Source organism: Cygnus atratus, chromosome 19, assembly GCF_013377495.2.
Source record: "Cygnus atratus isolate AKBS03 ecotype Queensland, Australia chromosome 19, CAtr_DNAZoo_HiC_assembly, whole genome shotgun sequence".
NCBI classification, from domain to species: Eukaryota; Metazoa; Chordata; class Aves; order Anseriformes; family Anatidae; genus Cygnus; species Cygnus atratus.
In genome coordinates, this window is record NC_066380.1 from 11,291,081 (window position 1) to 11,318,673 (window position 27,593).

General features: G+C 41.4%; 1 protein-coding gene across 22 annotated transcripts in view; it reads left to right on the top strand.

Annotated features, from left to right (window-relative positions):
• The window catches only part of EXD3 (exonuclease 3'-5' domain containing 3), a 297,604-nt gene that overhangs the window by 25,060 nt on the left and 244,951 nt on the right, over positions 1–27,593 (top strand). For 4 of the 22 annotated variants that reach the window (XM_035564666.2, XM_035564668.2, XM_035564676.2 and 1 more), the window contains exons 1-2: positions 21,897–21,915; positions 23,015–23,131. The exons of 14 other annotated variants lie outside the window; for them this stretch is intronic. The gene's annotated coding sequence lies outside the window, so the exon portion shown is untranslated. Of the gene's footprint in view, positions 1–21,894; positions 21,916–23,014; positions 23,132–27,593 lie in introns of those variants that run through there. 4 more of the 22 variants (XM_035564660.2, XM_035564657.2, XM_035564671.2 and 1 more) reach the window with 2 other exon arrangements.

A 27,593-nucleotide genomic window follows, 5' to 3' on the forward strand; every position in this document is an offset into this window, starting at 1 on the left:
TACAGTGCTGCTCATAAAACTTGATTTATACTCAGTAATCCTCTTATTGACAAAAAGAGGCTGGTTGGTATCCAAGTGTGCTTGAACCATCTGTAGAAGGAAAACATGTTTCATTCTTGTGGAGGATAGATTTGTTCTAGTCCATATTAGCCTGTCTGGGTTCTTCATATAATAGTTTGTGTGAAATGTTGTGTCATGCACAAGCATTAAAATGCAGTCTTATGGAAAAATCATAAATATTTAAACATTTAAAGGAATTCGAAGAGCAAAACCAATGAGAGTAATAGAGCTCCTCTTTCCTTGGTCTCTGAAAGATAAGAAGATTGTTGCATGTCTTACTAAGTCTTCCCCACTGCACTCTGTATTCTGGAGATGCATCCATATATACCAGTGCAGAAACAATAAATCTCCTAAATCCTTCTGTTACTTAATTTAACGTTTGCGGTATAGAGTAAATCCAGGCTAGAAATAAGGTACCTTTTTCCAATATCTACTTTCATTGAATGGAGAGAAAGGAAAGAAAAATGTGTTTTAGTGAACTCTCCCTTTTTAATGCAGAATATTACATAGATATAAGCCTGATCTAATAATGCCCCTAGGCTTGTGATTAATTTCAAGAATTTTTTAACTTCAAACCTTAGAAGTAAATTTTTTGCAGATAGATACGAGGTGCTTTGCTGGGACCTTAAGGAAGGTATTAAAAACAGCAGGGCAAGGAAATTATATGAAGTATCTGTTTGAGTTTCTTTTTTTTGCTCGGTGACAGTTGCACAGGCAATACTTGAAAGTCTGTTTTACACAGTCCAGTTTTCCCAGTCTGCTAAAGCGGAGACCAGCATTTTCCTTTTTCAGTTTGGTACTGCTGAAGATCAACCAAGTATTTTCCTGGAGTAAGGGCTGTCTGTAATTTCTCGTTCACACAGGCTTGGAAGCGTTTATGCCCTGCTACTCAGTATTGCTGGGTGCAGCGTGCAGTTGGTAACACAGCATCGTCCTCTCTAAAGCTGCAGGGCCTGTTGGAAGCTAACCTGCTTATCGCATTGTCCGCCCCCTTGCCCAGCTCCCTGGAGGGCCCTTGACCAAATAGCTGTGGGAGGTTAAAAGTATATCACTCCCCAAAGTCCTTTCCAGGCATATGCTCTCATTGTTCTTATAATTGGAAAGGATTTAAATGACAATCCATGCTGGTGGCATAGTCACAGCTCTCCTATTCATTTGATATTTATTACCTCCTTTAGGAACAACAGCATTAAATTTAGAGGGTTGTGCACTGTTATGTTCCTCTGTAGAGAGGCTTTGGAATCCTTTTCCGTTGTTTTGGGCAATAGGTTAAAAATAATGGTAAAAAAGAATACAAGGGCTCAACAGATTTATTTACCTGAAGCTTTAGCCTATATTCTGCATTTGCTTGAGCAGATGACCTGGAGGTGTTTAGTGACAGGTGGTAAAATAAACAGCTGGTTACTGTGTTACCTTATTGATAGCGGAATTTATCGCCTTGTCTCACTAACTAATGCTGAAATGAATGTATGGGAGGGGGTCTGTTAGCTCTTAGAACCTCCACCAGAACTCTTGGCATTCCTGTCAGAGTTCTTTGGAGGTATATGTAAAGGTAGTGAGCTAAGTGTTCAGGATACTGCAAAGGCAAGTCTTGCCAACACTTTTGAGAATGATCCATATTCAAATTCTGCTTGATCACAGAAGTGGATTAATTTGCCAAATCCAAACTGTGCGTGTTTAATTTATTAAATTGTATGTTTGTGTCCAGTTATATTTCTAGAACTATAAGAGCAAAATTAAAATACTGTAGCTTTTCTGCTGAAGTAATGGCCAAAAGAAAATAAATGAAGCTTCCCCAAGGTCTTATATTCTTGAAATCTAATCTTTCAGCATTCCTAGAAGATCTATGGAGCAAAACTTTGTTCCTTTGAAAAAGGATCAAATTTAGAAGTCTGTATTTTCTCAGTATTTAACTCTGTATTTTTTTCCCTTTGTTCTTGACTGCTTTTCAGTGCTCATGACAATTCAGTGAGACTGTTGGATTTTGATACTGAGTGTCCCAGCTGCTGGACACCTTAAGTAGATTATGATTAGTGAAATAAAGAACAGGAGTAGGCAGAGATTGTGAACAATCTCTTCGAATACAAGACTTATGGAATTTCAAATTAACAGTAGAAAGGTTTAGGTAAGCAGATGCTTTTTTGTACATTGTAGGTAACTTAGGAAAATTGATGCATAGCAGAGTGTGCTAAAGCTCTTGTGAATTCAAGAAACAACTGAACAAACTAGCAAAAGAAGATTACATCAAAAACTACTACAAACACAACTTGCATTCAACTTCCCTATGGTGGTAGACTATGTGAAGGAATTAGTGCTTCACACCCTCCCCATTTTATAATACTCCCTTGGCATCTGCTGTTGTCCACCTGTGTTAACAGGTCACTGGCTAGATGACTCCTTGGTCTGTTTGTTCTCCCGTCTTCGGAGGGCAGTGAGCACGCTTCTGTCCGATGAACGTCTTCAGTGTCCAGCTGTGCAGTAACCCAGCCAGGGGCTAGCTCAAGGGATAGGTGACTTTTGGGAGCATTCCAGTAAAGAGATGACAAAACACAGATCAAATAGATGCTCGAGAATTATCTCTCGTCAAGGAACTCGTGTTAACTGAGGTGTTGTATATTCAGTAAATTACTGTTAAGCTTGCAGGAACCGTCAGGCAGAAGGAGAGTGCCTTGTTACGCGTGGTGCTTGTGTAAAGCTGTCCTAGAATGCTGACAGCAGCTTGCAGCCATGAGATGAGAGCTGAATCTCTGAGTCCTGTTTTATCACGTCAGCCGTGCATGTCTCCTGGCTTGACTGCCAAGTTAATCAGCTCTCTCATTTTCCTGTGATGCTGCAAGGAGAGGCTGGTAAATTCAGCACACGAAGGTGTCCCACGAGGGGACAAATCATTGTTACGAGAGGGGAAGGATGTTTTAATTGGGCAGTGTATGTGTTTACAGTGGGCTAGTCCCCTGAATAGACCGTTTCTGTTTGCTAAGCTCCTCTTTATTTGGATTTTGTGGCCAGTTCCTACTAGTCAACGATGAAAGGGAAGCTTTGGCTTTTTTTTTTCTTTCTTTTTTTTTTTCCTCCCGCAGCAGCATCTGAAATAGCTGCTCTGATTTGAAAGTGCCGATGGTAGATACACGGAGTGCCTGTGACCTGATCAGATGCAGATAGGTGCTCAAATTTTCTCTGTGCTTGTTACAGTTGTGGGAACGCTCTGCAGGGAAAAGCTGCTGACACTTCTGCTGTGCTTCAATGAACTGGAGTGAACTGGAAAGCATGAGGCAAATACAGAAAAGCAGTTTGGCCAACCAGCCATTTTCAGTGTTTCCATCGCTGCCATCTGTCTTTGGAAGAGAGTCACTCTCCCCCATATGTGTCTTCAAATGTTCTGTTCCTCTGAGTTGTGTTTTTTTTTCTTTTAATCAAGTTCAGACCTCTTGTTTTCACCAAAAGCTTTATTCTGTGTCTCAATTTTCTGCTCCTCAGTATCCCTAGTGAATTCTGTCTTACAAAATCTGTGGCCATAAATTGACCCATCATTAATACAAAAATAAAATAACAATGAAGAGGCACTCCCAGATCCCCTTTGGTCTTTGGTGTGGTCTGTCTCAAGACCGTACCCCTTCCAGTGAGGGGCTTGGGGCCTGTATGGGACAGTGCTTAATGGTAACACCACAGATTCAGTGGTGAGGTCATGGTCTTCTCTTCACAGAAATCGGATCTGGAAATTGTCTTAGTAACACGTTTAATCCATTTCCTTGCCATTGTCTGATTCTTTCCTGCAGTACATTTGTTGGTGGTATGCCCAGTCTCTCATAAAATACCCACGCAAAAGCGCTTCCACTGTTTCCCTTAGGAATAATTCCCTATATTGATTCTCACTCTTCAAGATTTTTTTCCCAGATACTCAGCCTACCTTTTGCTCTTGCTTAATATCATTGCTGCCTTGCCTGTATGTTGGTGTAGTTCCTGATATTACTTGCCAATTCCTTCCACTCTTGAGGCTTGCACTTCTCAGATCAACTCTCCCAGTGCTGTTGCTGTTCTAAAGCTGCTTCAACCTTGGCTCCTAATCCCATGTTCAAGGGTTTCCTGATCCCTGTTAGTGTTGGTTCAAGTACGTTGTGCAGCAGTATTTCCCTGATAAGGAGATGCCAACATTTCAGAAGATGCGTTATCACATAGGACGGTTAACTCCAGCAGGCAGTTAAGACCTGCTTCTCAAATGCTTCCACGTCTGCAGACCAGAGCAGACATTTCTGTGAAGCCCACGTGCACATTGTCGTGTTCTGGGAAAACCCTTGGATGCCTTTACGAACTGGGGTGTTCTTGTTTATTCTCATCTGTTTATTTACGGGTATTTTTCTGAAGTACATTTAGTTTACTTTTTGCTCAAACTTCGTTTATTTTTTTTTCATACGCTTGAGGTTACACAGGGTTTTTCTGGTTTTATTGACTTCTCCCAAAACATTTGAATAAGGATAATCTGCACAATTTCTTTAGCACATTTACCAGTTGTTCAGAATTATGAACAGAAAAATGGAACCAAACAACAGCATCTATCCAAAGGAATCTAAATAAATGTTGGCTGTAAGCTTTTGTATAAAGTTCTTGTAGTTACCTACATTTTGCATTTTTTGAAAAATCAAAGTTAATCCTTCTGACTAGTCTGCTAAAGTTTATTTATCGTGAACCTGTCTGTGGTTTTCTCATCACTTTAGAAAATGAGTCCTAAATTTATTGAAGCCAGTGGCAAACCTGAGAGTTAAGCTATCGATATTCCATTTTTCTTAGCATCCGTTTTCTAATGCCAATCTCTTGTTAACACCAAGAATATTTTCCTTTGTGAAAATAAGTGTCGTGTCACATATTTGATGTTAAAAGTATCTCAGGATTAAAAAAAGTAATAATACTAGTGTTGAAAGACCTCTGTTGAGCTGACATCTAACAGTAGATTTCTGTTGAAAAATGAAGAAGGTGAATGTGCAGCTCCTTTATTCGTATGTCCTCATTAGGCTGTTTCGTGTCCACAGGTGTGGCAAGAAACAACCAGTGAATGCTAAGACAAAGCATATGTCTTTGTTCTTAGCATATGAGTTAAAACAATATTGCTTTCAGCAAGAGGAATGCCTCTGTCTGAGCCTTGAGACATGGTGCCATATTTAGCCGCCTATGTAATATTTCTTCCACTGTGCCGACAAGGTTAAATAGCTAAATAATTTTTGCTTTCAGTTTAGTTTATTTTTACTGGTATATTTTATTTCTGCTTTGTAAGGTAACTTTTCTTAATGAGTGATAACAGTTGGTTGAAATTATCTATGTAAGCTGTGTGGCAGATATGAACTGACATTACATTTGATACTTTATGGAGCTAAAATTTTGATCCTGTAAAATGTCTTGAAAGAACCATGGAAATACAAGTCAGTTTAGTCCGTGTCTTCACTGGAAAAGTGTGTGGTGGGGGTGCTCGTCACCTGGGAGCTCTTGCTCAGCACTTGCTCTCTGTACGGGAGGAAAGGCACAGGTCCATACGATCACAAGTGAACGAGGTTAGCGCTCTTTTCTCTTCTGGGGGTCACCTTGCATAGGTTGACGTGTAGGAAAGCTGCCAATGGTTTGTACTCACTGCGTTTGTACTCACAGGAGAGCTAATGCAGGCTTGCTCAGTGAAAATACACATTTTTTGGAAGGAAATGCAAAGCCTGTGTCATGTAAGTGACTTTGAAGTTCCAATTCGAAAAGAGTGATGCAACGTTCCTGAATGTTTCAGTGCCAGATTTTCAAAAGCTCTCAGCAGCCAGCAAGTACCATTGTTCTCAGTGGGAGGTGCTGGCAGGGCGTGCTTCAGAAGATGAGGCGCTAGCAGTATTCCTCAGTGCCCTGCACCCCCAGAATGCCAGGCAAAGGAAGGTACGCGATGCTGTTCCCGGTTTGCAGATGAGAAATGGGCCTTGAGGGTCTTTCCCCAAGTTAATGAACCGAACCAGATACAAAAATAACTGCAGATTATCAACAGCACAGTTGTTAAAATATTTCTTTAAAAGGATGAACTGTGATGACTATGATCCTGATTACAGTCAGATTAATGACACTGCTGATCGCCATAGGAACTAACTTGCAGCATTTGCTCTAAGTGGCAGACAAGTCTGTAAATACAGGAGTTTTGAGTAAACTAAACTATTAATGTGGTGTTTTCTTTGCAGGAATCCTAGCTGTGCAAGGACAATGTTACCTGTCCCTTGCTTACAAGTACTTGTGTTGTCTGTGGAAGTCGCAAATACTGATGACATGCAGCCTTTAGGAAAGGCTTCTCATTCGAAGCTGTGTGACTCCCACTAGTCTACGTGTAGTCGGAATTAGATTTGGTGTTGTGAAGGGGAAATCAGGCTGATTCCTGACTCTGTTTCTGCTTGGCCATAAAGGTAGAAAGGGAATTAATATCAATTTTAATCTAATCTTAATCTCCATTTAAGATGGTCCTAAAAACGACTTTTTTTTTTTCTGTAATTTGGCTCATGTAGTTGTCACATCACTACCAATGCAGATGCCATACAAAACAGAAAAAGGTTATCCTTTTCTTTTTTTTTTGCCTTTCACATACCCTCTCTTTCTTAAAACAGTAATAACAGCTACTGTTCGTTCCCAGTGGAAGAAGTTGTGTTGAAACTTTGCAAATACTGTCAATATTTACTGTCAATTTTTAAAACCCTGTGCTTGATTGCAAGATAATACTATTTACTGCACGACTGGGACAATTTGCAGTCGTACACATGTAGGATGCATCTAATTTGTTCTATACTTATTCTGTCAAACAAGTGAAAGTTGACATGTGCATGGCAGTAAAATTCTGAGCTGGAGCTTGAGTAAATATTCCAAAATTGACATGAAAATTGTGTAGGTTGGTGAGAATAAATGGTACGATTTGGGAGTAACTGGGTAACTTTTAGATGAAGTTGTGATCGGATTTCAATAACATTGTAAAGTTTCTGTAATATTCCTAAGCATGTTTTTGTAACTATTTTACTAGGATTATCATTTTTTTACTCACTGGGCACAGTGATAATCTAATATTGGTATTTTTGGAAAGGCATTATATGTGCAATTATTCCCAAGTCTGGAAATAGTTTTTAATAATGATCCTGGAGTGAGGTTCTTAAAGAAAAAAAAAAAGTCAGTTGCATGCAATATTCCTAGAGGCTGGAAAAATGAGTCGGTATAGTTTTTAGTAAAAGTCCGTGAGTAAGATCCAGAAAAGTCCATTCCTGGCTGAAACGTTCATGTTAACCAAAGGATTTCCAAAGAATGCTCTTGGAAGTCATTTCAGGATACGTTAAGCATCGTAGCCTGGAAGGGGTCTACATGCATGTGGTTTTTAGCAGGGGCAAAAATCCTGGATTCTCTGAGCTCATGCAGAGTAGAACATAATGTTCTCTTTAGAGGAAGGCCACTTAGAGAACAGCTGCTTCACAGCATTGCAATGTTTAGTGAGCATGCTGTGCATCTGGAAATAGATTTTTTTTTTTCTTTAATATTAAGCTGCGGTCTAAATGCATTCACCTCGGTGTTCTACAGTCTTGTACTTACAGTTGGGGTAAAGAGGCAGCACAAAAACTACACTGTAGGAGACAAGCAGCTTACCACCTTTTCACAACTTCCTTTCGTTTAGAATGAGTGTTTGCTTTGAATCCTCATCCTTCTTTGGAATGGGATGTGGGTTATCGGTGAGTGGGCACTGTCACTTGTCAGGCCTGGTGTGAGATCCCGTCCTGTCACAAGTCTTGTGACAAGCCCCTTCCTCTGCCCTTTCTGCATGTGTGTGGCAATATCTGCTGGTACTAATGAGCTTTATGTTCTTTTGGAGGTTTTATTTGTCCATTCAGCTCAAGTTGTATGTGAGTTTAGGAAGAAACTGTGTGAGCATGTGTTCACCAGTGTTATAGGTTCTTCTGGAGGAGGGAGGCAATCTAGAAGCTCAGACTGTATCAAAGAAGATTCCTTGGACATTTTTCTGTCCATTTGTCTGTAATATATTTAAAAACAAAAACAAAAAACTTTTAAACTTTCAGCTACAAAATTTGCCTTAATTTATGAAACTAAGGTTGGCTGTCTGGTTTAACTCAGGGATTTTTTAGGTTGGCAGTAAAATTTTCCCATTGATAATTGACTATTTCCTCTTCTTAATTAGCATAGCAATTCTTTCTGTAGTCAAATCACCTTGATACCTTCACGTACTGCCCAAATTTCTTGGTTTAATCTGTTCATCTCTTAATCTGTGCATCTCTAAGGACCCTGCATGATGTGCCGAGGAGAAGGAGTGCAAGACAACATCCCGTTGATTAACGGTAATGGTTTGTTAACTTTGCTTTTTCTTGAAATGGAGATTGAATGCTATGCAGAGAAGCATTTATTTACCCTTGGATGTTCATATAAGTGTTAGTAGGACTGAATTAATGGCGATGAATAAACAGGTCTGTAATAAGCCAAGTGAATGAAAGATTCACGAACATTTTGCTGATGCTACATGCCTATTTTCCAAGGACTTTATTTGTTTATTAGAAACACATAAGTAATCTATTACTCTAGGCCAATACAACAACTGTTGTATTAGTTTGACTTTTGTATGCATTTATAAATGTGAAAAATTATAATAGATTTCCATATTGATTTTGAGGCTGATCAAGGCAATAACATAACACCATCTTATTGCTGCAGAAACAAGTCTCAAAGAATATTTGAATTTGCCATTGGAAATTTGTCTACTGAATATTTCTCCAAGCTTTCAGGATTTTTTTATTTGAAATAATGTCTGAGTAGGTATAATGCTGGCCTGATGCGATAGAAAACTGACAATTCATTCTGTCTTGCTAGATAATATGAAAATCAGCCTTCTGAGATTGTTTACACACTTTGTCAGATGCAAAGTTTTTTGTTATATGCAACAAAAAATGAACAAGCACAGACTATCTAATTGTTAACAGAAGTTAAATTTCAAGTTTTACATTTGTTGTATGTGGTCCTTCTTACCAAAGGATTAGTGAAAGGATCAGTCACCACATAATTTCATTCTTTGCCTGTTGCTAAAGCTTTTTATTCTTATTTTTCAGTAACCTGGCTGGTTTTATTTTCCCCATCGCTATCACAGGGGTAGACACCAGTAGAAGCTTCTGCCTCTGACAGCATTATTAATACAAATGCAGAGTGTATCTGTATCCACAGGTGGGCTTCCTGAGACATGATCTCATAGTTTGTTGGGACCTGAGCTAGTACAGAACACAGTTTCCCAAAACTGTACTTACAACTTTGTTGCTTTAAATGTAATCCAGGTTGCTTAGGCACTTTGTATTTCTTTAAAATGTCCCTACTGGTTAGATTTTTTCTTTTGTTCTGGAGATTGCTGATGCAATCCTTACAGGCATAATTAATGATTATTTGCTGTTGTTAATTCTGGTCAGCAAGCAAGGTGGGAGTAACAATGATTGTTTTGCTCATGGTTATCCTTTGGGAGCATGTTTGATGCTGGCTTTCAGTTTCCGTTTTTCCTGACTTTTCTTTGATTTTTCTGTTCTTACCCATTTATTGACATTGACATCAAGTGGGTTCTTAGTCACGATTTAGCATACTACTCTGCCACTAGTTTGTTGGAGAGAATGGCTTTTTAGTTCAAACTCTGTCCTGAAAAATCTTATAGTTATTTTACGTATTGTTTTTGTTTTGGTGAATTTTGCCCACATACCTGTGTGATGCCAGCTGTGTGGAGCTGTTTTGCATCTTCACTGACATAATTGAATTTAATCATGTGCAGCTTGCTAAATGCTGTCATGTGATAAAATACCATGGCAAAACTTGGCATGAACCATGAGAAGCTTTTAGCAGGCAGAATAATTGCACTAACATTTGCTCTGAAGTACACTAGAAATTAATTTAACACACCATTGCTAGCAAAGCGCATAGGATGACAGAAGTACTCTGAATTGCCAACTAAATCTGATTTGCTCTTGAAAATTCTTAACTCTTGCACTTTCTTCCTTAGCACTCTAAAAATACATCTGTTCAAACAGATAATCAAAGTTAAGATAAACTGCTAGAAAGTGTACATCGCTTCAGGTAGAATGTAATAATTGACTGTGTACTTCACTATTCAAACAGTATATAGAATTATTATATTTTGTCACCTTGTATTTATTAAATGTATATGTAATTGTTTCTGGGTTAGAACATAAAAATCATGAAATTTCAGTGAGGTACAATTATGCTAGAACTAGAAATCTACTGTAGAGAGGAAGGTGATAAACTAAGTTTGGGAGGAATTATTGAAAGTGTGTCAGTGCGCTAAGTAAATAATCTTTGGAAGATTGGAGAAGTGGCCTAAAAAGAGTAGTTCAGCTATGGTAAGTAAAAGGCTCAACATTAAAGCAAGAATTCTAGTGAGTTCAGCCTGGGAGACAAGTGACAAGGCAGCAGTTGTGTAAACTCCATTGCCTTATGTTTTTTGTTTTGTTTTGTTTTTAATTAAAATAAAGTAGGTATTGATTGCGTGATCCTTGGAACAGTTTTTGTATTCAACTTCTTTAGTACAAGCATTTTCCTAAGTGGTATAGTAATAGATGCAACGTTAAACAAAATTTCTTCATATTTTTGTAGGCTGAGTTGAACAACAGCATTCAAGATGTGCCTGGACGTGGTGCTACGAGATATGATTTAATAGCTTAGTGGATAGTATTGGTGATAGGAAGACAGTTGGACTAGATTATAGGTCCTTTCCAACCTTGTGTTTCTATGATTCTGTGATTGTGTCTACACAGTGATCTACTGTAGCTCTCAATGTCCTGCATGGAGGGAACAGACCCGTGCAGGTGTCTTTAAAACGTGAAATAATCTTGTTATGCCAGTGAGTCATGGTAAGACCTCTACTTGGAGTATTGTACCCAGGTTGGGATGTTGCATTTGAGGAAAGCTGTGTTCTACTAAATGGGAAGAGCAGTAAGCTGTTTTTCCTGTGCATTTTGAACAGAAATAATGAAACACTGGAATTTAGTGCCTTGGTGAGTTGTCAAGTCTCCAAATTTGAAAGGCTTTAAGACTGGATTAGACAAGTATCTGAAAATGGACGAACTACAGTTGATTCTGCCTTAAGGCATAAGAGCTAGACTAGATGAACTCTTAAGGGCTCTTCCAGCTCTGTTCTCTGATTCCCTAGTATAGCTAAATGTTTTCATAGCATTCATTATTGTCATCACAAGCACAACTAACTGAGAATGTACCACTGCAGCAATGTTGTCAGGCAAATTAAGTGACATTTTATATATAAAGTACAAACTCATTGCCAAGAATTTTCCAACCTTTTCCAGCATGAAAATTTAAAGAAGCTAGAGCAAACAATTATATGTGTATTCTTTTTAAAATTTGGTTAAACATGGATTCATCAGAATTTGCAGATTATCAAGGATGGTAGGGGAGGGTGCTATCTACCCAGCTCTCTGGAGAAGAATATTAAAGTTCTGTGGAGAGATTTCATTGTGCAATAGCTGAAGCTCATGTCTTACCTTCAAGAGCTCTAGACAAAAAACATGTGGAGGGTGAAAGGCAAAATGTAAACATTGAGCATGAAAGATATAGTAAAGCTGGCCAGGGTGCAGCATGATGTTCTGACGATGAGATCCAGACAGTGAGGATTGCATTATTCAAACAGGAAATTGGAAGAATGTTTCTTCAATGCCTGTCCTTCCAAATCCTGGGAGCTGAGAAGAGTTATCAGCTAATTGTTATGCTGTGCTGGAGCTGGGTAGATAATGGGGAGAAGTTTGTCCTCCAGCCACAGCGTTGCCATTCCCAGGACAGTTAGCAAGAACTGCATGCTCTGCTCTCGCAACAATCCTACTTCGTGAACAACCAGCGCGAGCTCCTGCCTGCTCTGTTTTGTCTGATAGGACCGCATCTAAATCATCATTTGGTCTCTTTTGAAGCTTGAAAGAGGCAATCAGAAGTTCAGCCCTAAGGAAAGGAATCTTTTATCTACCAGCTGGGCTGACAAATCTCCTCATCAAAGCCAGATGTGTCATTAGGAAGCCAGCAAAGCAATAATAGATGCACTAGTTAAGTTGTACCTGTCATGTGAGCTGTGCAAGGGAAATGGGAGCTTCAGACTGATTTTGTTTTTTTCTTTCCAAAGGTTCCTTAATTATAGTAGCTTTCTCTTTAATAGAAACTCAGAAAGGCAAAAACAGAATTGTTGTTAGTCGGGTTGCTTTCTACCCAAACCAGCATTTGACAGCGGCATTCTTCATCTGGTAAGAAGCCTGCTTGTTGCTCTGTCCAAATTCTGTGGGTTTCTGTGTAATGGTGAAGAGGGCCCCAACAGCTCAGTGGTGCAGTGGTTCTAAAATATTGTTGTATCAACATTACTGCACGTTGATTTATGCTGAATACACCACAGAGGTGTCCTATGTTCCACCTACTGCTGCTCTGTGTCAGCCTTCCCCCTGCCAGGCCCCCTTTCCTGAAGCTGGGCCAGCAGGAGTGTTCAAACAGAGGGCTGAAGGGCCTTGGCTTCCTCTTGCAGACAAAGCAAGATGAGAGCTGGTGTGTGAGAGATCTGATCTGATCTCCACCAGCCCTCGCCGAGGCTGTGGGCGAAGGAGGGGCCTGCACTGCGGCGGAGGATCCTCCAGCCCGGGAGGAGCGGGCAGTCAGGAGGTGGGAGTGCTGTCCTGCCATGACCCTCTGCTGTGGGGTGGAGCCCCCAAAGTAGCTTCTTCCACCCAGTGAGATCTGCTGTGGAATGAGGTGTTAATGCTTAATGCTTGGTTTCCATCTTCTAAAGCACCCACTTAGAGCCCTGCCTGGCAGGATTTTGTGGTATCCCACAAAAGTAAGTGGGATACACAGTAAGTGGGATTTAAAATGGCCTTGCCCATGACTGACAGGCCCTGGTGGGAAGCTGAAGGCTCTGGGTATTTCTCATTCTGGAAAATGAGCAATGGCCAGGGTCCTGCAGTGCGCTGAGCACCTCGCCCACACCAGAGTGCAGAAATCCAACAGTCCTCAGCCTGGCCCTGTGACTGTGACCACATCGATTGTCCCCAGGTTTGAGATGGGGGCTCCACATGTCTTGTGCTCTGTAGCCAGCAGGGCTGTGGCTGCTTCCCATCAGACTGCATCCCCTCCAGCTGATGTTCCTTCTCTGGTGAAATGCATACAGAATCATGGATAATTTGAGTATCTAAAGTTTCTGATGTGGTGATGAGTATGCTGGAAAATGTGAATATTTAAATCTGATTAAAACTGCTTCTGCCCTGAAAACACTAACCATTTATGTTGAAATCTTAGACTGAGCCTTCTTGCATTTGAAGACAGTGGAGTCAATGATGACTCCAGACAGTAGAGGTTGCATCTTTCTCATGGTCTTGGGTATAATCTCAGCAGCTCTTCAAGAGGGCTGTAACACTTTTGTTTGTCAGAGTAATGCCATACATGTATGCTCTCATGTGACAGGACATGACCATGCGTTTGTGGGTCTCCCCGCTTCTTGCTTATACTTTTCTTTATAGCATGCGGTATGTCAGTTAACCATTCTTGATGCATTTGGCATTCGGAGATGTCACTTTTGGACAGTAACTTTAGATTATAAAAGAAGTCATTGTAAAGATTTTAAAAAGTCTAAGTCAATTTAGAAGTCTCAGAAAAATGTATTCAAACCCACTTACAGCAGATTACAATCTATTAATGATTTTAAAGGCATGATATAGAAAAAAACAGTGCATTAGATGGCAAACTTGTTTTCTGGCTGCCTGTAATTTGAAACTGGGAGATGTCTATTTGCAAAAAAGCTTGATTAGTTGTAACCCATGTTGCTTTTGAAGATCATGTAAATATGAAAGAAAAATGCTCTTTTTTTCCTGTTGACTTACCCTTGTTTGACTAACATACGTTCTGTCTTAAAATTGATCTCTCTCTTCTTGGGAATAACGCCATCATTGAAGTACTTATATTCAATACCGCGATGATTACTATTGTCATTATTTTATACTGCAGGGTCCTTAGAGAATCCTTTAGTGCCACACTGGTGATGGCTATGTTTATCATTTTGTCCAAACCTTTAGAATGATGCCAATGTAGCCTTAGTGTCTTCACGTTTCAGTGGGACCTAACATTTGGATAATTAAGAGAAAACTCCTTGGCAGAGATTTCAGAGTTGACCACTTGATGTGGCTGCAGGAATGAGCAACTGGAGACACAGTGAGATGATTTCCTGGGAACACCTGAAGCAGGTATTCTGGTGAAGAATACAGCTCCTCGTGCTTCACCTTTGAGGGGCATTCCGAACAGCATGGATGAGCCTAAAACCTACAGGGCTTACAAACAGTAGTACTTGAAGTGTTACTAGAGTCACAGTTGCAAAATAAGATTATAGCATTAAATAATCATGTTTTGTTCTTGTGGCTCAGGAAGCAAATAAATCAAAGCCACAAACTTTGTAGCCCCCTTTTACCAGAAGTAATTTTCTTTGCCCACTCCTGAGTGTTGGCGAACACTGCATCACACCTTAGAAGTCACAGACTGTGGGGTTATTTCAAGCAAGGACTGTGTGTGTCCATACATGCACACGCGTACCATGTGCACATGCACGATATTCATGATCTTTGTGAGTGTCCTTCCACGATGCTTTATTATAATAGGAATCTGGTTTGTGTTGGATGTAGCAATGCACTGAGGGAGAGAGGAGTCAGCAGTCTGTCAGAAAGGCAAGCCTAACTGTAAGCTGAACTCTGTTTTTAAAGTTTAGTCTGTTGCCACTGTAATTCTCCAAGTGCTTGTGCTAAAATCTTGCAGTGATGTGTCCCATTCAATAAATGAGGTAGTGCCATTTGTGTTATCTTTGGACATCCTGTATATAACCTGTATTTTGTCAGTGGCAGGGCAGATCTGTAAAAAAAAAAAGAAATTGCATAATCTGAACCTAGGTACAGATGGCTGCATGCTGGTATCTCAGCAGGAGGTGTATTTTTAGTTGCCACCTTTATTTTTTCAAATGTGCTGAATGTTTATCTTCTTCCAGTCAACGAAAAAAAAGGTTTGGTTGTGTTTTACATAGCCAGTTTGCCCAGAGTAGCTTTAACACACTTGAAAAGAGGCCAGGCAAAGAAGAGAGACTGTCTGGCAACTACTTGCCCAGTGCTATGCGAAGAAGGATTTCTGTGAGTCTGCTGGTACAGGATCACTCTGAGCCAGGGTGGGTGACTAACCTCCATCTGGGAGGTTTATAAGCACTTTTTGAGTTGACCAGTGGAAACTCAGTCTGCCGTGAGGGGTGTTGGGGCAACCTTCACCAACATCTCTTCTCTATCTTTAAACCTGCAATTATCCTCTTTGTCTCACATAGCTGGCGTTTTGCTACCTTCCCTTAACTATGGCTCAGCCAATGGTTTCTTTGTCCGAGCTGGACAAATGGAGATGAGCTACCAGGTGTTGTCTGTGTGCTGATAATACTGCGTCCTGCCTGTCCAGCACCCCCATATGTTAAATAGGAGGAGTCATGAACTAAGATCAGGAGTCATGAACTAAGATCATAGAATAATGACATGCTTTAGATAGGAGATTACTTTAGATTACTTTAGATAGGAGATTTAGATTTACTTTAGATTACTTTAGATAGGAGATTACTACCTTTGGAGATTACCCATGCCTCATCTTCTCAGGGCAGGACCTACTTCAATTATGTCAGGTTTCTTTGGGCCTTGTCCCTCCTGTATCTGTAAGGATGGAGATACCACAACCTCTCTGGGTGCCTGTTCCAGTGCTTTTATTACTCCTGTGAATCCCACACCCCCATTATTAAGCTAGAATTTACCTTGTTGAACTTGAGTCCATTGTTCTTCATCTTTCAGCTTTGTACAAACCTTACCTTGAGAGCACTCTGGGAAGAGGAGCAGTTGAGATTTTCAAGCAGAAGTGCAGCCTTGTCCATTCCCTTTCACGCTTGGGTCCTCTAATTGGTGGTACCAGGGTACGTAGTAAACCCAGCAAAGTTTCATTTGCATCCACCACCAGTGGGAGAACACTTATGAGCAAAACCAATCTAATCTCTTTATTATGTTCAGGTCTGTGCTTCACCAACTCAGTTTATGGAAATGACAGGGAACTGGAGGCTTGTTATAGAATGAGTGCTGGCAGGCTAACTGGACCCCTGAAAAATGTATTGTTCTCCACTGACTGGGTTCCTCTATTGTGTGTAGTGAACCTCAGTGCTGGTGTTGTGCACAGCACAAGGGAAGATGGAGTCTTTTCTTCAGATAAGCTGTATTTTAAATGGGAGCGATGAAGTAAAAAGACAGTCTGTATCATGCGTTAGCATTTCTTACCAAGTCAAAATTGCTTCTGGGAATAACTGCCCTACTTGGTGTGTCTTCTCAACATTTCATCTAACATATTAGATGTTCTGAGGGCAGTTATTGACTGTTAAAATTTTTTCACACTTCCATTTAAAGTTTTAACCCACTAGCATTTCTCATACAGGAATTCCTCCATTACAGCTACATGAAAATTTCTTCTAAGTCTTATTCTTAAACCTGAAGCCACCTGTCAAATCTCTCAGAAACAGGCAATTATATTAGTCCTTTTGGTAGAGGAGTTGTCTTTGGTTTAAAGTGGTGAATCTGATAGAAGAAGAAAGAAACAGAAAATTATGCTGTATATTAGGGTATAAGTTTTTCATGTCTTGGAATCATGTGCTTAGCATTGCCAAGCATTCTTATTTTATCAGGTAGTTACTGTTGTTTCTGGCGAAATGCAGCTGATGAAATGCACGGTTTGGCTTCTTGTGCAAAGGGAGCCCTTCTTAGGAAGCGGGGACTCCTGCAGCATGAGTAACTGATTAGTACCGGATTGCAAAAACTCGTAAAATGATTTGGAGTTGGTTGAAGAAGTAAGAAATAAAATAAGAAACGAAAATGAATTGCAGATGTGCGTCGTAGATTTTAAACTGGGAATCCTAAAACCACTTGCCTAAGTTGAACCACATTAAGGGCTTGAGAAACACCAGGTCCATGGGAATCCTGTGCTTGTTGGCATTGTGTCCAGAAGCCTCTGTTTTTCAGGCTAGACACCACATTTTCAGCTAGAGACTATTTGGGTTCCAAGCAGATTTTTTTCATTTCATTTTAAGCTAAATTAAAAAAAAAATGCAGCCAGCAGCCAGGAGAATATTTGGCTTTTGTTTCTTTACCAGCTGTTTTCATTCTCGGAAACTCATTTTAGCTCCTGGTGTGTTTCTTCAATTTGTAGCTTATGAATTGCAGGAGCAGATGATACGCTGCTGAGTGCACCCTCTGTACGGGGCTGCCTGTGAGAATCGAGCGGTTTTGTGCAGCAAGGGCAGGCAAATAATTTGACGTTAATTCCTAGAAAGAGGGAGCTTTGGGGTGAAGGTCGCTGGACAGGATCTTGCGACCGAGAAGTTGGCTGCTTTTAAAAATCTTGATTAGTGAGAAGGCTTTAACAAGCTCCTTCTGTGTCTCGTGTTTTGCCTGTCCTGGAGCCGTGGGTAGTGCCTGCTGCTCTGGAGCTTGCTCCCACGCAGCATGCGGCAAAGACTGGCAAAGGTCTGTGTGAGAGCTCTTGTTCGCACCTTCCCCTTCATCCTGCTTCAGGAGGCCGCTCGCTCCGCGGCCCCGTGCAGCCAGCCGGTCCCTGGCCGCCCTGCCACCTCCTCGCCCTGCCCCAGCTCCTCCAGGCCCGCCGCGCTTCCTTTGGCCTCCGTCTGCTCGGCCTTGGCCAAGCGACCGTGTCACTCGGGTGGGGGCCCAGGTCTTGTCTCCTCGCAGCTCTAAACCTCGAGGTCTGGTCGCGCTTTGGTGGGGATGCTTCTTATCTCGGCCATTGTTCCACCTTTCCTGCTTGTTCCCTTAACAACCGCTTTTGATCCGGCTCCATAGCGACTAACCCATCCTACACCCACGCGGAGGCATGCGTCGTCGGCAGGGAGAACAATGCCGTTATCTCCTTGCCGTTGCTCGTGGCGTCAATATTATTCTTCATTTGTCTAGTGTAAGAATAAAAGAGAAGATTGTGTTCAAGCCCAGTGGTGTGAATGTGTGGCCTTGTCAGCCTGAGTCCTTTCTGAATCCATTCGCTTTCCCATTTCTTCTCTTTGATCTCAGCCCCCTGTATTTTCTCTGTAGCGTTGATTTGTCAAAGCATGTGGTGCTTTATCATGTGCTTAATTTTAAACACAGTCAGAGTGCTTATGTGCTCAATCGTGTTCAGATGCGTTCCTGTCTCAGGCCTGGGGTGTGTCTGAGGAGCCAGGATTGTGGCTTAATTCTTGCAGGGGATCTAGCTGGGTTTTCCTTCTGAGGACTTATTTTCCAAAGATATTTCTTTTTCTGCACAATTAATTTATGATGTGGTACGATAAAAACATCACTTAGATTTCAAACGCAAGTAGCCTAAAATGAGGAAATGCCAGAACTAAGGATGCCTGCACAACTCCAACCTACCACAATGTGGGTGTGAATTATGACGGTCTTTAATTACATGACCACATACCAACGTGGTGTTTTTTTCCAAAGAACTGTTGCCTTTCACAGTGTTGAAGATGGATGTGCTCTGGAGTGTGTAGCTAAGAAAGCGCGTGTCTGTCAAGCGCTGCCTCACTCGTTACCCTAGCGGAGGGTGCAGAGGGAGCCGCGCTGTGTATTGCAGGAAAAATTGCATTCCTGCAAAGCCTGAAGTTCTATTTTTATTTCTTCCGTAGAGGTCTCGTACAGAAGTAGCTGTCCTGCAGCTAAGCAGGATTGAGAACAATAGTTCAGAGTATCAATTAAATTATCTCTGACAGAAGAAGGAGATGGGACTTGTGGAATGGCAAGGGGTAAGGATTTTGTGGGGTAGTGGGAAGAGAAGTGATGAGGAAAGAGCCAGGTGTGTAATTTATAACCTGTGGAACATGGTCATTGGAGAGAGGAGGTTATTTAAATGCCACAAAATCCCTTCTGCTGTTTTACCTAAGATGTTTTTCTCTGCCTTAAATCTAATATATATATATTTTTAGTTTAATAAGGGTGATATAATAAAAGAATTCTTGATGACGAACCTAGAGTAACGTAGCTGTAACAGTACCACTTGGGTTTCTTTCTTTCTTTTTTTTTTTTTTTTAAAGCACTTAACTTGACCACGGTAGTTCCTGAGATCTCAAGGTGTGTTCCTCATAGTAGCGAAATTATTTTGTCTCCCTCTGTGTTTCAGTTTCCCATCTGCAAAATAAAGACAGCAAGCACTTCTTGGTACGCTCTGCTCTCATGGCTTCCAGTCTCAGTACTGCTGTCTGGTTTTGTTCATCACGCTCTGTTCAGAAGGTGGCGATGCAGGGGAAGGAGGCGTTTTGCAGAGCAGTACTTGTTCTTGATCTAATTTCGTCCCTCATAGAAAACTCCAAATTAACACACTATCTGTATTGTTTAGATAAATTATCCAACTTTATGTTTTTATGCTAATGGTGGTCCTGACACCACTCCCATTCCTGCATCTTCAGGGCAGGAGCACTGAAAGTTTCATGTGCTGAGGGCAGCGTTGGTGATGCACGGCCAGTGGGGTGAGCTGCAGGGCTGGCTGCTTAGCAGAGCTGGAGCTGTGTCAGCCTGCAAGTTCCTCCTCGGGGAGGTGGGAGAGACCTGGAGCAGCTGTCTGACTTGTCTCTGACTGTCTAAAGATCAGTGGAACCAAACGGAAGGCTTTAAATCAGGATGTTTCCTCCTGAGTTCCTGTGGGAGTTTAGCTCTCCCGGGAGAATCCAGTGCTGGTTTCTGAGGCAGGAAGAAGCTGAGCATTGATGCTGGTGTCTCACTCGTAGGCTGAAATTGTTTTGAATGCTTCCGTCTCACTTTTGATATTGCCACTGGAATTACAGTTAACATAGCCCTGTAATTACTGTGCCACAGATAACATAAGTATTTATTAGACTGTTTTATGTTGTGTTTCTTTTGTTTCAAATTAAGCATTTTTTATAAGAACAAAAGAATGAACAGATGCAAGCTTTGAAGAGAACTGTATGTTTTCAGAATATGTGGCAATGGGTATAGTTTGATAGGTCACAATTACTTTCATCCCTTTGTGTGAGCATATTGCAGGTGTGTTGGATTCACAGCATGCTGTAGCTGCTATATGTAATTTAAAAAACTTTGTAAATGTAACAGGTAGGATTTTTTTTTTCAGGCATAATGTACTTTAAAAAAACTGCATTAGGGTGGTTAATTTAAGGCTCTTAAAGCAATTGCAAAACCAGATTTCCTTATTGGTATTCATTTTTTTTATTTTCTGCTGGATTTGGGGATGGATAATCACCTAGCAGCGTAAGAATGTATTATTCACAAATACCTCTTCAGCATGTCTGTTACATTCTGTTTTCCTTTGTTCCACAAAATCCCTTTGCTCTGTAGTGAATCCCACAGTACTCAAAGTGGAGAGAGCTTCTTGGATGAATAGCATCTTGTTGTAATCTTTTAATTTCAAATTCTTTTCTGTCCAAAACATGTTCTTACTGAGGCTTGGTCAGCTTGAAAAAAAAAAACAACAACAACAGCAACAAAAAACCAGCTGATGAGCTATTTACTTTTAATTTTTGTCTTACTAAGCTTGATTATTGTTTTAATTATCCATTGTTATTGTTTGTGACCTTCCACTAGAATTGTTCAGCATGAGTTTAGAAAGATTCCTGCTTTTATGTGAGGAGGGCGTGACTGTGAGGAAATGTTTGTTCAGTTGGGTGGAACAACTTATCTTTCTTGTGCTTTTTGTAGGACATTCATCTTCTGAATGCTGCGGGATCACTTACTGAATTGTTTATTGCATTTAGAAGAAAGGGGTAGTTTAGATTCAGTGGATTGAATCCTATGTTTCCCCAAAGCCACCTGGTGATTTTCTTGACTGGGGTGAAATGCTTGAAGGAAAAATATGCTGTTAGTATCTTATCTTTTAGTATATAGGCAAAGAAGGAAGAAGTTGGGCAAACCTAAACACTAGAGAAGATGCTTTTTGCAATCAAAATCTTTTAAATTTGGATTGTGCGATGTAGCCATAAGGCAGTAACTGAGTGTGCTTTAATGAATAAACTATTAAAATTGTTCCTCTGTAACTTGTAGTTGCTGTATTTCTGTTTTGTGTCTTGAGGAGTTAAATTCCAGCATGGTAGAGTCAGGATTTTGATGTAATGTTGGAAAGCAAATGCTGCCGATTTGGAGTCCATGACTTTTGTAATTGGCGGCCCTACTGCGTTATCCATAACAAATGGGCACTTCAAATGTTTTATGTTTATAGAACTAATTTCCTAATTTAAATGCCTATTTAAAAGCTCTGGTTTAGTGTTTCATTTCTCAGTGACCCTATTGTATTGAGGGACTGAGTTTCAGATCAGAGTCTTTCTAGATGTTACACAATAGATCTTAGGAGTACTGTACTGTCTGAAATATACTGAATGTGAAAAAAGGCAATGTAAAGCACTCTTGGATACATACAAATTATGTGGGATACACTAGAGACTAGAACATGTTAAGTCTATGACTGAATAGCAACTACTGTAGAAAGTTTTATAGATATGAAACATAACCATCGTTCTGCAGGCCTGTGTATTAATACAGTTGTTTTTGAGGTAGTCCGTCTAATGCTGATATTTAGGGGGTGCACTTTTAAATGGATAATAATTTTGTGCCTAATATACTAGGTTGGACTTACAGCTTTTTCTATGAGAGCTGTATAGATAGACTAATGTTCTGTGCACCTGACTATATTTAGTTTCTCAATTGTGACTTCTTGTTTCTTCTTCTTGTTTCTCAAGAGTGACTTCTTTGGGGCATGGAAGAAGCAAAATAACCAAAGGTTTGTCCTTTTTGTATTTTATTAAGATCTCAGTGCAATCACTTGGTACACAGGTTAGACGTTTATTCTTCATGTAGCTGTGGCAAGTGTGTGTGTATATACATATATATATATATATATGTATGTATTTGAACAAAATCACTTAGCTAAGGGCAGTGAAGGCTTCTGAAATTGTAAACTACAGAAACCAGAGTATTGTTTTAGAATATGCTCATTTGGGAACAGGTTTATGTTCCAGATTCTTAAAACCATCACCTCTTGTTTTAATCAGCAGCATGCTTGTTGAAAATATGCTTAACCTCCTGGGGGGGAAACAAATGAATAATGTCCTACTTTTCATTAGAATCTCATTAGTTTTGCAGTTCTGAGGCATAAATCAAAAACATAAGCAAAAACAGCAGTTCCCAAAGCGGAGTGCTGTTTAGGTTCCTGCTAATGGATGTCTGGCTCCTTATACTTTATGTCGGTCTGAGATTGGAATTCAGTGGGGTACCACGAGGTTTTTGGGCTTGGTCTGGTTAGTATAGATTGCACTAGAAAAATCCATCTGTTAGCATATGTGTGTGAAAGTATGTTTGGATTCACATGAATTTGCATAGGTGGGAAGTCTGCTCACTGGGGTTTGCACACACAGTGTATTTGAACACACTTGGCCTGAAGAAGATATATTTTTCAAGAATTTGTCGTGATTGTGAAAAACATTTTAAAAAGAAGACTTAATTGAAACTTTCTGTCTCGGATGTGTTTTGCAATGCCGCAATTTTAATTTTAGTGAAATATGGACATTGTGAAACTACGGAGATCTGAAAGTGGGCATGAAAAGAAAGGAAACTTAATATGTTTCCTTCACATGCAGTTTTCGCAAACTTATGGTAAACCAGATAGTAGCAAAAGCACAGTGGATTGTTCACGTGCAAATAAAACTTGCAGAGGTGAAGATGGGGAGTGCACTTCTTTCTGCATGTTACATAGAGCATTCCGGGGGGAAATCTCCAGCGTAATAGATGGGTTTTCTTTCCAAAGCTGACTGTGGTGCTGTGCTCTCTGAGCTCAGTCCTCACAAACACGAGCTCTTCTCCATCCTGTCCCTCTATTGCAGCACTCCATTTCTGCTGGGATCAGCAGACTTTCCTGTTGCAGAGGTGGAAATCCCACGGGAGAGGAGCGGGCTGCAGCCTGGAGTCTATCAGCAGTCCCGCTTCCTGGGAGCGCAGCGGTAAGAGTTGGGAGAAGCAGTTCGGTGGTGCAGAATCCCTGCCGGTGGCACGTTCTGGTGGCGCCGTTAACCTGTGCGGCCCTGCTGTCTCCCAGGCCAGCTCACAGGCCGGGGCAGCACAGCCGTGCGCGTGTCGCGGGGAGCTGGGACCACAGCCCGTCTGCTCTCACATCGCCTCGGGCCGGTGGGGTCAGGAGGGAAGCAGGTGAGAGCGTTCCCATTCGACTGATGCTGTGACTGTGTCCTGCTCGCTGGCTGTGGGTGGACTTTGCTGAAAAAACACCTTTTGTTGGTTGCTGTTTGTTTATGTACACCCAGGACCCACACAGGCCTCTGTGAACCAGGGAGGCTTTTCATACTGAGGCCTTCGGGACAAAGCTAGACTCGTTTTCTTTTTGTGGTTACCACATGGTTTTTATGATAAATATAGGAGATAAAATATAGCAGTTCAAGGAGAGGAAAAAGTCTCTAGCTGAACCAAATTCTATGGAAAACCAATTCTCCCTTTCGGTGTTACAACAAAAAGACTACCTATTTGCATTTACGTAACACCGAGCATGTGTAATTTTAAAAAGTGGGACCTTCTTTCTTACAAAAATGAACTCGCTGGGCCCAAACAGATTTAATAGCTGAGATTGGAGGATGCATGCAAGTCTGTTCAAAATCTGTTGTAATTTGACGTGGACTTTGATTTCCTGCCAACCTGAAATGTAGGTCAGGAAAAACAGGTACTTGTTTCTACAACAACTGTTTGATTGCTGTGGTGTAACGTGCAGAAGCACTCTCTTTTTTTGAAAAAGATTTGCATGGATTTATAAATCTTTAAATTTAGAAAGGAAAATTGGTCTTTCAGTTTTTCCAGAAGTGCTTCATTCTTTCCACAATATGCATTTGGAAATCTGAATGCTCTTCTGCTTGGAGAGCAGAGGAGAATGACACTGGAATGCTAGCCAGTTTAAAATGCTTGACATTTTTTAGAGCAGCACAGGCCGCACTAAGAAGCATTTTGAACCTTTCCCTCCAGAGAGTCCTGGGATGCCATGTGGCCTCATTAACTTGGCTACTCCAGGAACAGATTGAAAGCTGCTATTTTCATGTATATTGTTTAAAACTTGGCTGCAATGATGAGGTGGGGAGGGAACATGGGGGAAGGAAAACAAAAAACAGAAACAGGAGAGAGCAGGAGAAAGAGCCGTAAGGCCAATATTGTCAGTTGTTTCGTTACAGATATGTACATTTTTGAAATTTTGCTAGGATAACATCATTTTGGCTTTTCTGTTATGTATTTCATTTGGGATGTCTTCTTTACACTTGCTGAGTTTAACTTGGATTGGGATGAGGAACTCATACGGATTTGAGCATGGCTCTATAATGTCTCTCTTGGTGGTAGATTAAAAATAAAAATAGAACAGTTTTGCCTTTTTTTTTTTCCTGCTGTGGTCTAGATGAGCGCAAAGAGAAACAGGCTTTCCATTGTGCTGCTCTCCTGGGTTTCGCTCCGTGCTGAGCGAAGGACGGGGCTCCGCTCTGCCTCCCTAGAGGAGGCTGGTTCCCCCGGGGGCCGCCGAGAGCTGTGGGTCAGGCCAGGCGCAGACGGGCAGGCACCCGAACCCCACCGGGCAGGCACCCGAACCCCAGCGGGAGCTGCACGGTGCCGCGTGCGCCCTGCCCTGCCTGAGCGTCCCCACAGCCGAGCGAGACAGCTTCTGCCTCCTGTCTTGGCTGGGAGCAGGGCGCTGCCTGCAGTGGGCAACTGGATGCTTGCTGGAGGGGATTTCTCCTCAAAGCTGGTGGTCCTGGAGCTGGGCTGGTGGGCCAAGAAAGAACATCATCCTTCTTGTGTTCCCTCTTCGTCCTCCACCTGCCTGCGGTTCGGCAAAGATTTTGGCAATAGGGTATTTCTGATGTTCAAAACAACGATGGCCCTGCAGAGGACCAAGAACTTTCTTTTGATGGACGTTGAAAGGTTTTCATTTTTGGATGTAATTCGTCCTTCCCATACCGCTGCCTCCTGGAAGCATCGCGTTTCCTCAGCCTGACAGCAGGTGCAGGACCCAACTCCTGCTGCCGGGCTCTGTCGAGCACCGACCGCAGGCTGCGAGCCCACAGGGGGCTGTATCCTGGCTGTGTCCCCAGGGCCGTGCACGACGGCCCTCCTCCCCGCGTGGTCTTGGCTTCCCCCTGCGAAGGACGGACGGTTCAGCAAAATCTACCTGTGTTCAGAGCAATTCGTTTTGGTTTCGGGCTGCTGCATTTGACTTCAAGATGTCATGTCTGGCTAGTCTAAACTTCCTATTGACAGTGTCTTGGCTGCTCTAAGTAGGAAACCAGAAGCTTTCAGGAAGGCCGTCTGTGACAGGTAGCAGTCGTGCTCAGTTCTGTAGGCATGCCAAAGATGCCAGGTGCTTGTTCAGAAGTGTGCTGGAGGGGGGACGCTGCCCTGCAGTCAGCCGGTGCCGTGTATACCTGGCCTTGGAGGTCATCTTCGGAAGAGGGACTTGAGCCTGTAATGGGTGGCCGGTGGCTTTTGCTGCTGTTGCTGTGCAGATGTAGGAACAAGCCTAATGCCACCCGATAAAAGCTTTGTCATTTGCAAGCTCTTTCTTCCTTCGTACTGAAGTCAAAAGAGGGCACTGGAAATGCTTTCGTTTTAGCATCTTTTGCAGTTTGTAGATCAATATAGTTTTAATTGTCGATTCTATCAAGGAATGGCTTCTTTTTCTCTGCTAATTGTTCGTTCGGCCCTTCAGAGGCCTGGGGACTGGTTAATGGCACGGTATCAGATTGATTGTTGCTGCATCTGAGGCGTTATTGTCTGAAGCTTGGCTTCTGATGCTGCGTGCGGCAGCAGCGCACTGCGAGCAGAGGAGAATGACAGATGAGCAGAGGCTTCCTAGAGAGCAGGCAGCGCATCCCCCAGCTGTTTGGAAGAATTGAGGGAGAAAAAAAGGAGAAAGGCAGATTATCCCGTTATGTTTACAGGGCATCGGTCACACAAACAATGACTGTCCTCTTTGACAAGAGGATTGTTTAATTAGTTAAGGGTTTGATAAAGAGATGACTAAACATACAGTGCTCTGAAGGCATCTGCCTTTTAGTACAGCAGGCACGTCCTCCGTGCTAGTGCAGTACTCTTCTCTCTCCTCAGGAGCTCTGGAGACCTCCAGAGCTCTGTTCCAATTCTCAGAACTGGTTGCTGTGAGCATATTAAATTGAATTTCTGTTATCCGAGAAACAAATTTAAATTATTTAGTTGCCTGTGAACTAGCTTTGATGATTCTGAGTGAGAAGATGTAAATTATACTCGGAAAGGTGTATTTTTAATATATATGTTTTAGTGTCCTCAGTCCTCTTATCTTCATAGCTTTTCCTTTGCTACTTTTTTCTTATTTTTAATTTGTGACAATCTTCACCAATTTAGATTCCCTCCCAGAAACTTTAAACTGGACCTCAGTGAGAATCTGTGTAAATGGATTGTTAATTTTTTCATAGGTAAGCGAGTGTGAACCAGTGGAATTAAGAACACGTGTTGCAGTGGTCTTAAGTTCAGGATTGCACTGTCTTTGCCATGCTTCTGAACTTAAACATAAAATCCATTTTGAAATATAGAAATAACAGAGTGAATTCATTTAGCATATCAGAATGCTGATGTTAGCACTGATTCCAGTCTACACATCTCAGGATCAAGGATTGTACAGAAATAAAATCAATATTCAGTATTTGTAAAGTGTTCTAGTTGAGCCATGAAATTTGCATTCATGTTATATTTAACTTCATGCTGCACTTAGAATGGTTTTCTTGTTTTTAAATTGGCATCTGCCTTTATAAACTAATACTGACAAATAATTGCACATGACCGATTCTGTGAAATAAGAAAGTGTTGTACAAATACGATTTTTTTTTAAATGAAAGCTTTCTAATATTGTTCTGTTGTTGTATTGCACTCTTAAGCCATAACTTAGAAGCCACTTATTTCTTAGTGCATAGCGTAATTTTTAAGTTTTGAGCCTCCTTGTATTTTTTTCTTGGACGCTTTTTATTTTTTGTAGTGTTTTGTGACCACAAAACAAACTCTTTTAATCTACCAGAGCGTGAGTTGTTAGATGTGTAATCATGGCCAGAGACAATATGTATCTAGTGTTTTAAATTCACAGGGGGATCGTACATCAGGATTAACTGCCCGGCGTCGGGGACAAACTGCCGTTGTGTCTTCCAGTTATTGATCTCGCGCTTGCAAGCTTCCTCTTTGTTTGAGGGTGACAAGTGGGTAGGCTGTGCCATGCGTCAGCGTCCTTCCTCAGGCTGGGGAAGACAATGCACCGAACATCGCAGATGGGCGAAAATGACAATAAAGCTGCAAATGCCGATTTAAGTGTGGGTCAGGCATGCCTCATACCTGTGTTTGTTTTCTCGGTGCTCCCATCTCAAAACGTCTGCGCTGCAAGTTTGCCCCAGTCCTCAA